This window comes from Schistocerca nitens, chromosome 9, assembly GCF_023898315.1.
Source record: "Schistocerca nitens isolate TAMUIC-IGC-003100 chromosome 9, iqSchNite1.1, whole genome shotgun sequence".
Taxonomy (NCBI): Eukaryota; Metazoa; Arthropoda; class Insecta; order Orthoptera; family Acrididae; genus Schistocerca; species Schistocerca nitens.
This window is the reverse complement of record NC_064622.1, coordinates 105,624,965-105,638,819: the sequence shown is the minus strand read 5'-3', so window position 1 is coordinate 105,638,819 and position 13,855 is coordinate 105,624,965.

The window sequence follows — 13,855 nt, the reverse complement described above, 5'->3', positions numbered from 1 at the left end:
CGGCCGTCTTTCCGGAGATCACAAAATCGTCCAGATAGTTTGCAGCAGTAGGGACCGACGCACAAACAGTTTGTAAATATTGCTGAAACAATGCAGGGGCGGAAGCGCACCCGAACGGCAGTCTTTTGAAGCGATACAACCCAAGATGCGTGTTAACCACCAAGACGCGCTGGGATTCTTCGTCCACAGGTATTTGCAAGTACGCATCTGCTAGGTCCAACTTCGAAAAGTATTTACCCGGGCACAGTTTATCAAAAAGATCTTCCGGGCGGGGCAAAGGAAAAGTAGCAGTCACAAGTTTTGGATTCACAGTTGCCTTGAAGTCCACAAAAAGTCTCAATTTTCCGGAAGGTTTTTTCAAAATAACTAAGGGTGAGGCCCAGAGAGAAGCCTGCACACGTTCAATGATACCTTGTGATTCTAAATCGTTTAATGTTCTGGCGACCTCATCACGCAATGCGTGGGGAACATTGCGCGCTCTGAAAAATTTCGGTTGCGCGTTCACTTTTAGTTCCAAATGAGCTTCATAGTTCTAAGTGTGGTGCCACAGCCAGACACCACACGTGCTAGGTGGTAGCTTAAATCGGCCGCGGTCCTGTAGTACATGTCGGACCCGCGTGTCGCCACTGTGTGATCGCAAACCTAGCGCCACCACAAGGCAGGTCTCGAGAGACTGACTCGAACTCAGCCCAGTTGTACGGACGACAGAGCTAGCGACTAGACGTACGAAGCCTTTCTCTCTGATTAGCCGAGAGACAGAATAGCCTTCAGCTAAGTTAATGGCTACGAACTAGCACGGCGCCATTAGCCTTACAGTGATTGTAATTAAAGTCTCCTTTGTGCGATGTACCACAATGATTGATTAAAGATAAGTATTATACCAGCTACGTACTTTTCTTCATAGCATTAATTACGTATCCTGTTCCAGTACTTCACGCCCGTCTGCGTTAGTCTAGCGTGCCTTTTAAGCCACCTCTATCTACTAGGTGTTGGCCCAGCTGCCGACACATCACTTAGCGCAACCAAGGCCCAGTGCAAAAATGTCTGCAAATTCTTCACATAGACTAGAAACACTGGCTGAAGGCACAGTCTGATGCACTGAGAGGACCTGATTGACGATAGACAAGTTAAACAACTGAAATAAATCTAAACCAAACAAGTTCACTGCCGAAGAAGAACGAAGGACGTAAAAAGACACAAGTTTTGTTTGTCCCTTGTATGTTGCAAGAAGGCTGCACTGTCCTAACACAGGGATAGCTTGTCCTGAATAACAATTTAACTTAACACTTTGCGGCACGCAACGGAGGTTTGCCCAGTTGGTTGTACGTGTCGTGATTGAACAATGAAACTGCAGCTCCGGTATCGAGCTGGAACGGTATCACGTGTCCGGCAAAGTCCAAATCTACAAAAAGTTTATTGTCCTGCTGACGACAAGAGCGACTTTCATGTGCAATTTGAACTGATACAAGTACAGAAGCACTTGCGACTTTACGGGATTTCCGGCGACGTCGACGCACACTTTTTGTGGGACGAACACAGTCACTGTTTGAGATAGTGGCACTGGACGGGGTGGAATTAACTACATGAATGTCCATGGGCGAGGGTCCATGAGCCCGATTGTCCTTGGTTCTATTCCGGCGCGAAGCAAAGGGCCAGGAATGGTTGCGATTGTCTGATCTGAGCTTTTTCTGGCAAACACTTTGAACATGTCCTTTCTTGTTACAGAAAAAGCAAATAGCCTGGCGTGACGGGCAATTCTCACGCGAATGTCTAGTTGCACACCGCGGGCATGATTTTAGAACTGCATTGGCATGCTTACGCGGCACACGTGTTTGCGAGCTAGGCTGCAGCTGCACGGACGTGCGCGAGGGCCAGTTAGCATCCCGTGCTGCGCGCCCGGCGGGCCGGTTAATGTGACACACTGCTGGCGAAGTTGCAGATGAGTCCTGAGCAAAGTCAAGTGTGTCTTGCCTATCTAAAATGTCTATCACTTGTTGAAGGGAGGGATTGACGAGTTTCAAAATCTGTTCCCGTATGCGAACATCAGAAACGTTCTGTGCAATTGCATCACGCACCATAGTATCTGAATAAGGGAGCCCACATTCACATTCAAACGCACAATCCCTAGTAAGGCCTTGCAATGTTGCAACCCACTCCCTATTAGTCTGACCGGCCGTACGTTTTGTACTAAAGAACGTATACCTTTTTGCAACGACATTAACTGTTTCTTTGAAATAGGCATCTAATGCAGACAAAATTTCTTTGTATGACAGAGTTGCTATGTCGCGTCGGGGAAACAATTTCACTATCACACGGTAGGTGGACACACCTACACACGAAAGCAAAAACGACTGCCGCTCATTACCTTGAATTCTGTAGGCGGCGAGATGAAATCCAAATTGTCGCGACCATTCCGTCCAGCTTTCGTCGTCTGGACGAAAAGCACGGAACGGTGGTGCAACTGCGGGTTGTGGCTGCGGTAGCGATGAAGCGGCAGCGGCCGCATCGTTGTGCAGCGCACGTTGACCCTGGACGAGCTGTCCAAGGGCCTCCAATAACGCCTGCGTCTGCTGATTCTGCAAGCGATAAAATTCGGACAATACATCTGGAGAATGTGGCGAAGCCATGACACAAGCAAATTAGTGCAAAGTAGAAAGAACACGTTTACACTCGTCGCCACTTATGCTGTGTCTAGACAAGACAGTCTAGACACAAGGGAGGTAGCCGAAAGGGCACGCGTCAACTCAAGCTGTCTTGCGTTAAGTCTGAAACAGGATACGTGATGAAAGCTATAAAGAAAAGAACGGAGTTTCTCGTATACTTAACTTTAATTCTTTGTGGTACATTTCTCTTGATAATACAAGTGAGACTCTCTCCAGATATGGTTAATCGCACCTTGCTAGGTCGTAGCCATGGACTTAGCTGAAGGCTATTCTGTCTCTCGGCAATTGAGAGAAAGGCTTCGTATGCGTAGTCGCTAGCAATGTCGTCCGTACAACTGGGGCGAGTGTTAGTCAGTCTCTCGAGACCTGCCTTGTGGTGGCGCTCGGTCTGCGATCCTGACAGTGGCGACACGCGGGTCCGACATGTACTAATGGACCGCGGCCGATTTAAGCTACCACCTAGCAAGTGTGGTGTCTGGCGGTGACACCACAGACACTGTATTCATTCACAAAACGTATTTCATTCGGCGCATTAACGATGGAAAAATCACTACATGTATCCGCGAGGTTCGCGGCAGCCTAATGACGGAATACAACTCTTTCCGATTGCCTTCTATAAGGCTCGTCCTGGACACCTTCACTCTTCTTGCCGGCCGCTGTGGCCGTGCGGTTCTAGGCGCTGCAGTCCGGAACCGCGGGACTGCTACGGTCGCAGGTTCGAATCCTGCCTTGGGCATGGATGTGTGTGATGTCCTTAGGTTAGTTAGGTTTAAGTAGTTCTAAGTTCTAGGGGACTGATGACCTAAGATGTTAAGTCCCGTAGTGCTCAGAGCCATTTGAACCACCTTCACTCTTCCAAGTTCACAACTGTGATATGACGAAGAGGCAACCGGGACAACTTAACTCTCCGCGCGTGCAATTTGTCCCGTGCCTCGCTGTAAACAAGCGTCGCGCGGTTGACTATTTGTGATCCCTTGTGAGGAATTTGCAGCACTCTTACTCGGACTTGTTTTCATGTGATAAGGCTTAAAAGTTTAATACTTTACTAACTCACGGCGTTTGGGAAATTAGTTTGCCTACTTTATTATTATCATTCCTTATTGATTTACTTACCTTATTAACCCTCCTATCCCTATCAATTGAGATATGGAAAAATACAAACGAAAAGAATAACATCCGCTATGTTTCTTCGAGATTCGAACCCGGGTTCTCCCATTCCGAGCCAGTTACCTTGGCCATTGCGAGCTATAGGCGCTGCCGGCAAATAGCGTTTTGCATGTCGGTACAGAAGCGGCAGTTGTAAAAGTTTCTTACCCCCATTTCTGGAAAAGTATGCGTTTTCGGACCCCATACCTGATGATGAAAAATGCTCTACTTACAATTATCTATCGATCCCGCCAATTTTGAGTTGACTGCTCGTCATAACCTTTAGGGGTGATTTTCTCAAAAACGAGGGGGTGTTGACCCAAAATATCTTAGATTCCTTCGTTTTAGGTTGTACACAAGCGACCTGCCAAATTTGAGCCGAATCCGTTGGCCGTGTCTGAGGCCTTCCCCTTGTGAGAGCCAGTGATAATGAGAGACAGATTATATGACAATGAGAACGAGAAAGAGAGAGATAGTGACAATAAGAAGAGAGAGCAGCAGTCGGAAGGCATGAATGAGATAGTAGCAGTAAGAGAGAGCAAGAGGGATACAGTGGCAGTGAGAGGAGTCAGTCGTAGTAGAACAGAACGAAGGAGACTGTGACTGTGAGACACGAGGCAGTGTCAATTATAGAGACGCAAAGAGATATTGACAATGAACTGGGTTCAGTGACTGAGTGAGAATAGTCAAGTGGTAGCGGATGGGTATGAGAGACCTACTGCGATGGATCAGAGTTATAGGTTGGGGAGCTGTATAGGAGTGAGAGAAAAGTTACAGTTTAAAAAGAGCGCGGATATTTTCGCATGCCTATATTTTTAGGAAAATTTTTAAAGGTGGAATGTAGGTGGTTGGTATCCGACTTTGCAGAGTCTTTTAAATAGGAACGTATTCACCTTTTTGTGCTCCGTCAGGAGCTTTTCTCCACTGGTAAAAGAACGACGTTATTGTGAAACATTTATTCGTTTTTTCAGTCAAAATCCATATAAAATATCTTGGTATCCTAATGAGCTTGTGGAATCATTACTAACTGCCCCAAGGTACATTCGTCGCAGTGATAAATGTAGCTTCAAAGGTGAGTTTCGAGGTGTGTGGTAATTAGACCTCTGCGACGCGCGCCTGAAGAGCGTTAATGTATCCGTCAGACGAGACGCTCCAGTACAGAGGACACCCATGGACATTCACCCTGCGTCTGTTGTGTGGCCGAAAGGGTATCGGCGTAGCCATAGATCCAAATACGTATTGTCGAGCTGGAGGAAAAGCTCGTGCTTACAAACATAAAGGCAGAGATGACAAACAGACACGTCCACAGGACGAAGGATATCAACACTTTGAGAAAGACGCGTAGTTTGCCAAGCGAGGCAAATCCTTCTAAAAATAATTTTCCTTTCTATTGTGTGTGGTCTTACTGCTGTGAGAACTGTGGACAGTACGAAATAGTTAACGACGCTCTTGAAAAATAATTTGATTGGCCAGTAGAAGAACATGAGCTGGTCAACAGGGCGCACGGCCACTCCAAGGTCCTCTCATGAACTAAGCCTCTGAGTGACTTTCCCAGAGTGGTCATGAGGACGTAGACGGTGACGTAGCAGATGTGTAGTTAAAGTGAGCTGCCGTTTCTGCTGAGACTATAGGCCAAATACAGTTGTGTGCAAATTAATTGGGACAAGACGATTAAAATTTAACTTTTATTACGACACTCACGCTCATAAATTGAGGATAATGCTGATATATGGCGAAACAACGCTCTGGTGGGCGGCTTCGTGTTTAAATCACATCGGGTTATGACCATGCGGAGCATTTGACCTTCGGTCGTCGCACGGTGGCGCTGGCAGCAGTCCACATACGCATAGGTTTGTTGGTGCATGTCAGAGTACAGTACAGCGAGTAAGTTTGCAGACGTTTTCAGACGTGCTAATCGTGACTATGTGTTGAAAATGGCTTAGATAACGCATATTGATGACGTTATGAGGGGTAGAATACTAGGGCGACTGGAGGCTGGTCAAACACAGCAGGTCGTAGCACGGGCCCTCCGTGTACCACAAAGTGTGATCTCAAGATAATGGTAACGATTCCAGCAGACAGGAAACGTGTCCAGGCACTACAGTACGGGATATTCACAGTGTACAACACCATAAGAAGACCGATATCTCACCATCAGTGCCCGCAGACGGCCACGGAGTACTGCAGGTACCCTTGCTAGGGACTTTGTCTCGGCCACCGGAACAGTTGTCTCTAGATACATAGTCTACAGGCGACTGAACAGACATGGTTTATTCGCCGGGAGACCTGCAGGGGCATTCCACTGAGCCCTGGTCACAGGAGAGCTCGTAAAGCCTGGTGTCGAGAACACATTACATGGTCATTGGAACAGTGGTCCCAGGTTATGTTGACAGACGAGTACAGGTATAGTCTGAACAGTGATTCCCGTTGATTTTTCATCTGGCGTGAAAAAGGAACCAGATACCAACACCTTAATGTTCTTAAAAGGGGCCTGTATGGAGGTCGTGGTTTGATGGTGTGGTGTGGGATTATGGTTGGTGCACGTACACGCCTGCATATCTTTGACAGAGGAACTGTAACAGGTCAGGTGTATTGGGACGTCATTTTGCACCAGTATGTACGCCTTTTCAGGCGTGCAGTGGGTCCCACCTTCCTCCGGGTGGATGATAAAGCACGGCCCCACCAAGCTGCCATAGTGGAGGAGTATCCTGAAAACCTCTTCAGGCAAATGGAGTGGCCTGCCTTCTCCAGACCCAGCACGTCTGGGAAGCTCTCGGTCGACGTATCACTGCACGTCTTCAAACCCCTAGGACACTTCAGGAGCTCCGACAAGCACTGGTCCAAGAATCGGAAGCTATAACCCAGCAGCTGCTCGACCACCTGCTCCAGAGTATGCCAACCCGTTGTGCGGGCTGTGTACGTGTGCATGGTGATCATATCCCATATTGATGTCGGGGTACGTGCGCAGGAAGCAGTGGCGTTTTGTAGCACTTGTGTTTCACGACGGGTTTTTCAACTTATCACCAATACCGTGGACTCACAGATCTGTGTCGTGTGTGCTTCCTATGTGCCTATACTATTAGCGCCAGTTTTGTGTAGTGCCACGTTGTGTGGCACCACATACTACAATTATCCTTAATTTATGAGCGTGAGTGTATATGTATAATACTGTTAGAATCTTACTGAATATTAATAATTAATGTGTATTTCTTTTGCTTTAATGAGCTCCAGAACACGTTGTGGTAGAGATTCGACCAGGTTAGAGCAAATGTTTCGTAATTCGACCTCATGAAACCACACTTTTACCACATTTACTAACGTATTTTCTTCTGAGGAACAGTCCGCTTTACCAAGACAGCTTTTCACAATATTCTGCCGTTTCAAGCTAATGACGTAAAAGCGAGGATTAAACAGAAGAAGGAATCAGGTGATACACAATAAGGATACATACAAGGTACGTTCAATAACTAATGCACAATTTTTTCCACGGTCAGTTTCGGCTAAATACCGCCGAATTTGTTGTGGGTCATCGTGAAAAAATCGCACGTCAACCCCTATAGTTTCATGAAATTCCGATAGTTGTCGGCACTATACATAGCCTTCACAATGGCGTCTGAAACGGACGCGCGTTCCAAGCAGAGAACTGTCATTGAGGTTTTTTTAATGCACAAAACCAGAGTATCGCAGATATTCATAGGCGTCTGCACAATCTCTAAGTATACTTGATAGTGAACAAACGCACGGTGAGTCGTTGTGCTTGGCGTCTGTCATCGTCGCAACAAGGACGCACAACCCTGTCCGGCTTCCCTCGTGGCGGCCGGTCGCACGCAGCTGTGACTCCTGCTGTGTTGGAACGTGCGAACACTCTCATTGGAGGTAAACAACGGATCGCAGTCAAACACCTCGCTGCACAACTGGACGTCTCTGTTGGTAGGGGTGATACACTCGCCCACAGTTGGCTCACTGAAAGCTGAGTGCCCGTTGGGTTCCCCGCAGTTTAACAAAGGACCATAAAAGAGCAACGAGGGACCATCTGCGTGGAACTACTTGCACGTTGAGAGGCTGATCGTGACAATTTTTTGTCGAACGTCGGCACTGGCGATGACTCGTGGGTCAACACTTCGAACCGGAAACAAAACGGCAAAACATGGACTGGCGCCTCACCACCTCCCCTCCGAAGAAAAAGTTCAAAGCCTCACGCTCACCCACTAAAGTCATGGCGAGGGTCCTCTGGGACTCTGAAAGGGTTATTCTGTTTGATGTCCTCCCTCGTGATGCAACGATCAACTCTGTAGTGTGTGTTTTGCACTCAGGAAGTCGAAGAAACGATTCCAGCGTGATCGTCGCCACAAAAATGACAAACAGGCAAACAAACTTTTCTTTCTGTATGACAACTCAATGCCTCCAACAACTCTGCGCACCTGAGAGGAGCTCACAAAATATCATTGGAAATCTGTTCCTCATTACCCTACAGCCCGGATCTCGCATCTTCCAGCTTCCATTTGTTTACTGCAATGAAGGATGCAATCCTAAGTAAGCAGTACGTGCATGATTGGGAGGTTATTGATGCTGCAAGATGATGGCTATAACGTTGACCAGTTGCGTGATACCGCGCTGGCATGCAGTCCCTCCCAGGAAGCTGGTGTAAGGCCCTCGCACTGAATGGAGATTCTGTCGAGAAGTAGAGTTTTATAGCCAAAAGAGTGGGAAATAATATGGTCTTCTGGAATAAAACCAACCAGCTTTCGTCGAGAAAAAGTGTTACATTACTTATTGAACGTCCTAAGTAGATTAACCAACATACGCTTTGCTGTGCGTAAGCGTAACGAGCCTAATACACAATGTCACAGCAACGTTACGCGCAGACCGAGTGGGACAAAGTAGAATGAATGCCCCCATCAGTCGATGCCAAACCGCTGCGCCCAGCCAAGCTCGCACGTCAATCCTAACCATGTCGAGACACTCATATGCAAACGAGAGTTAGTCTGCCTAAAGTTCAATAATTGTAAATTCTCTGATCAGCGGGAAAGATTTCACGAAATTCATGCACAACAAGAAAGAAAACTTCCCCTTTAAAAAGTATTTTTCATATGCAGTGAAGAGCCAAAAAAACAGGTACACCTGCCTCATATCGTGTAGGACCACCGCAAGCAAGCAGAAGTGCCGCTACACGTGGCACGGTCTCGACTAATGTATGAAGTACTGCTGGAGAGAACTGGCAGTATTAATCCTGCATTGCTGTCCACAAATCCGTGAGAGAAGGACGATGTCGAGATCTCTTGTGAACAGCACGTTGCGAGGCATCCGAGATTTGCTTAACAATGTTCTTCTTTGGGGATTCTGGTGACCAGCAACAGTGTTTGAACTCAGAAGAGTGTTCCTAGAGCCACTCTGTAGCAATGCTGGACATGTGGGGTGTCGCATTGTCCTGCTGGAATTGCGCAAGTCCGTCGGAATCCACAATGGACAGGAATGGATGCAGGTGATCAGACAGGATGCTTACGTAGGTGTCACCTGTCAGAGTCGTACCTAGACGTATCAGGGGCCCACACCACTCCAACTTCACACGCTCCACAGCATTGCAGAGCCTCCACCAGCTTCAACAGTACCCTGCTGACATGCAGGGTCCATGGATTCATAAAGATGGCTCCATGCCTGTATACGTCCATCCGCTCGATACAATTTGGAACGAGACTCATCCGGCCAGGCAACATGTTTCCAATCATCAACAGTCCAATGTCGGTGTTGACGGGCCCAGTCGAGGCGTAAAGCTTTGTGTCGTGTAGTCATCAAGGGTACACGACTGGGACTTCGGTTCCGAAAGCCCATATCCTTGATGTTTCGTTGAATGGTTCGCACGCTGACACTTGTTGATGGTCCAGCATTGAAATCTGTAGCAATTTACGGAAGGGTTGCACTTCTGTCACGTTGAACGATTCTCTTCGGTCGTCATTGGCCCCGTACTTGCAGGATATTTTTCCGGCCGCAGCGATAACGGAGATTTGATGTTTTACCAGATTCCTGATATTCATGGTACACTCGTGAGTTGGTCGTACAGGAAAATCACTAGTTCATCGCTACCTCGGAGATGCCATGTCCCATAGCTCGTACGCCGCACGTTCCATTAATAAACTCTATCTCTATTGTCATTGCTTGTATCTACATTTTGTTACTATAGTTCGATTTTTCCCTAAAAGGATAGTTCCTCATAACCTCCCGTTTCACTATTCGGATGGCATAACGCACAGCAGACAGCTCTCACAACACCGGCAGTTTTGGCGTTGTCGTGTAAACGAAAATGACCACTTTCTGAGTACGCCAGGGGCGCTGCAGTAGACGCACGTGTCTCGAGTAGCCAGCTGAGGGAAGAAAATCGATCCTGTAAAAGGGGCTTAAGCTTCTCAAGGCTCGCAAGATTATAAGGACTTACACTCACAGGATGCCTGTGACCGTTCCTGTTTGTCGGCAGGACAGAGCGCGCTCCTTGGTCCTGGAACCATTTGCAGGCATGACGATTCTGCGCTGAAGTATGCGACTCCGCCATTTTTTGTATTCTGGAAGCTCCAATAACCGCACGGCGCTATTTTTGGTGTACTCAACGAGTGGCTAGGTATCAATCGGTTCAAAATTGTTCAAATGGCTCTAAGCACTATGGGACTTAACATCTGAGGTCATCAGTCCCCTAGATTTAGAACTACTTAAACCTAACTAACCTAAGGACGTCACAGACATCCATGCCCGAGGCAGTATTCGAACCTGCGACCGTAGCAGCAGCGCGGTTCCGGACTGAAGCGACTAGAACCGCTCGGCCACAGTTGCCGGCATACCAATCGGCTTGCCACCCTTCAGATAACTAAGGAATACACAGTGGCCGCTATTGAAAAATTTTAGTCGTTTCTCTCCTGCGGACTGTGATGGAAACAGAATTCCTCCGTTGTCAGGCTGGCAATCGTGATAAACTCTTCATTCGAGGACGCCGATATTCAACCGCCGAAACGCTGGGCTGCTGCCTGGACGCGTTGACTGTTTGAGTAAGTTTTCTGTAATTGCATTTGTCAGCCACCCAGACCTTTCTGCAAACGCCCCTACACTTCCACTAACAGTTTTCCTTGTTATTAGTTTCAGTTACTCATAAGTAATTGGGCTATTATCCATGCTAATTTATGTGCTATTCAGATAATCACAATAATTGTCTGGTTTGATAAAGCGATCTACTTTGCGGAGAGACTTTCTTAATAATCAGTTTAACGGTGTTGCGTACCCAAGTTCGTGAAGCTTTGAACATTTCGTGGATATTTAAGATTACACAGGTGTTAGTTTCAGGCTATCTTTTTTTATTGCACTATTCTTACAACAAATTTTATTTTCTTGTGAGTATCATTGACCTCAGACTATATCATATATTCTACATTAACGAAATAAACTAGATTAAATCAAAGTGATCGGTCTCTTAAACTGACATACGGCCGGGAGGGCGGTGTGCTGACCACGTGGCCTTCCATACCCGCTTCCAGTAACGCTACAGGCTGTGGATGACACGGCGGCCGGTCGATACCGTTGGGCCTTCATGGCCTGTTCGGGCGGAGTTCAGCTTTCTTTAATTAAAAGTGATCCATCTATTTTATTTCGCTCCACTTCATGACTCTGGATAGGCGACCCTTTCATTATTGAAATTTTTAAAAATCTGTTCAGTCACATTTGCTCATTTTAATCCGTGCTTTCATTGTGACAGCGATATTTTGCAATACAGGTAACCAACTGAGGCGACTTTCCCAGGACTTTTCGGTGGAAAGATTTTTGTAATATAATATATGAATAATTATTCAACCAGCTGATATCTAATTAACGTTTCTGAAGGTGTGAAATCGTTGGGTGAGTTTTCCTTTTCTTGTTGAGTTCGTGAGAGTCGCAGACAGATTACACGACCACTACCGGACCCCTGAACTGCTCATTGCAAAATAAATCCGATATAAAAAGAGCAGATCAAGGAGAGACAGTGACATTTCACTATACAGGGTGAGTCACCTAACATTACCGCTGTATATATTTCGTAAACCACATCAAATACTGACGAATCGATTCCACAGACGGAACGTGAGGAGAGGGGCTAGTGTAACTGGTTAATACAAACCATAAAAAAATGCACGGAAGTATGTTTTTTAACACAAACCTACGTTTTTTTAAATGGAACCCCGTTAGTTTTGTTAGCACATCTGAACATATAAACAAATATGTAATCAGTGCCGTTTGTTGCAATGTAAAATGTTAATTACATCCGGAGATATAGTAACCTAAAGTTGACGCTTGAGTACCACTCCTCCGCTGTTCGATCGTGTGTATCGGAGAGCACCGAATTACATAGGGATCCAAAGGGAACGGTGATGGACCTTAGGTACAGAAGAGACTGGAACAGCACATTACGTCCACGTGCTAACACCTTTTTATTGGTCTTTTTCACTGACGCACATGTACATTACCATTAGGGGTGAGGTACACGTTCGACGGGCGTTTCATAGGACGTGGAGGACGCATAAATTGGCCAGCCCGTTCTCCTGATCTTACACCTCTGGACTTCTTTCTGTGGGGTACGTTAAAGGAGAATGTGTACCGTGATGTGCCTACAACCCCAGAGGATATGAAACAACGTATTGTGGCAGCCTGCGGCGACATTACACCAGATGTACTGCGGCGTGTACGACATTCATTACGCCAGAGATGGCAATTGTGTGCAGCAAATGATGGCCACCACACTGAACATATATTGGCCTGACTTGTCGGGACACACTCTATTCCACTCCGTAATTGAAAACGGAAACCACGTGTGTACGTGTCCCTCACCCCTCATGGTAATGTACATGTGCGTCAGTGAAAAAGACCAATAAAAAGGTGTTAGCATGTGGACGTAATGTGCTGTTTCAGTCTCTTCTGTACCTAAGGTCCATCACCGTTCCCTTTGGATCCCTACGTAATTCGGTGCTCTCCGATACACACGATCGAACAGCGGAAGAGTGGTACTCAAGCGTCAACTTTAGGTTACAATATCTCCGGATGTAATTAACATTTTACAATGCAACAAACGGCACTGATTACGTATTTGTTTATATGTTCAGATGTGCTAACAAAACTAACGGGATTCCATTTAAAAAACGTAGGTTTGTGTTAAAAACATACTTCCGTGCATTTTTTATGGTTTGTATTAACCAATTACACTAGCCCCTCTCCTCACGTTCGGTCTGTGGAATCGATTCGTCAGTATTTGATGTGGTTTACGAAATATATCCAGCGGTAACGTTAGGTGACTCACCCTGTATATACGCGGTGTAAAGGGCATAAGTGAAGATATTTTTATATGTTGTACCTTAATACGTAGACATATAAGTATGTTGCTTGCTTTTCCTCTGCGTCGAACGGTCTTCGCATAGAAACGTCACAATTACAACCCTATGATTTCAGCACGGTCGTAACTGCACCATTAAGTGGCCTACACCTGTCACTGTAGCTAGTTGGTCAGTTACACGTTCCATGGCTCATATTGCTTGGCAGATCATAATGGTTTCGAACGAGTCATTTCACAATCACATCGCAAATTAATTTGTACAGATGGTTCCATTCTGAACAATTCTCACTGACTCGAAGTTTCAGCATCCTTCAACTGTTTTCCATTGATCCCGACGACAATAACACGCGAACAGTCGACCAACTTCGCTGTTTCTGAGGTTCTAGTTCTCAGGTGCTGGACCATAACAGCCTGCCATTTAATAAAGTCCATTATTTCGGTACGTTTCCGCATTAGCGACCCGTAACTGCAGTAGAATACTTTCCCACTTGTCTCTGATCCGCTTGCATATTTTCCGTACCACTTCACGTGCATGCAATGGTTCCAGGCAGCATTTAATTGCGGAATGGGCGGTAGTTATAATGTCTCGGTTCATCAGTGTAGATCAAGGACGCATGCTACCTTTAAATGTTACTGGCTCCACCTTTTCTTTTCTTTTTACTCATCGGTCTTCTGCCTCGTTTGATCGGCGCCGTACGAATTCTTCTCC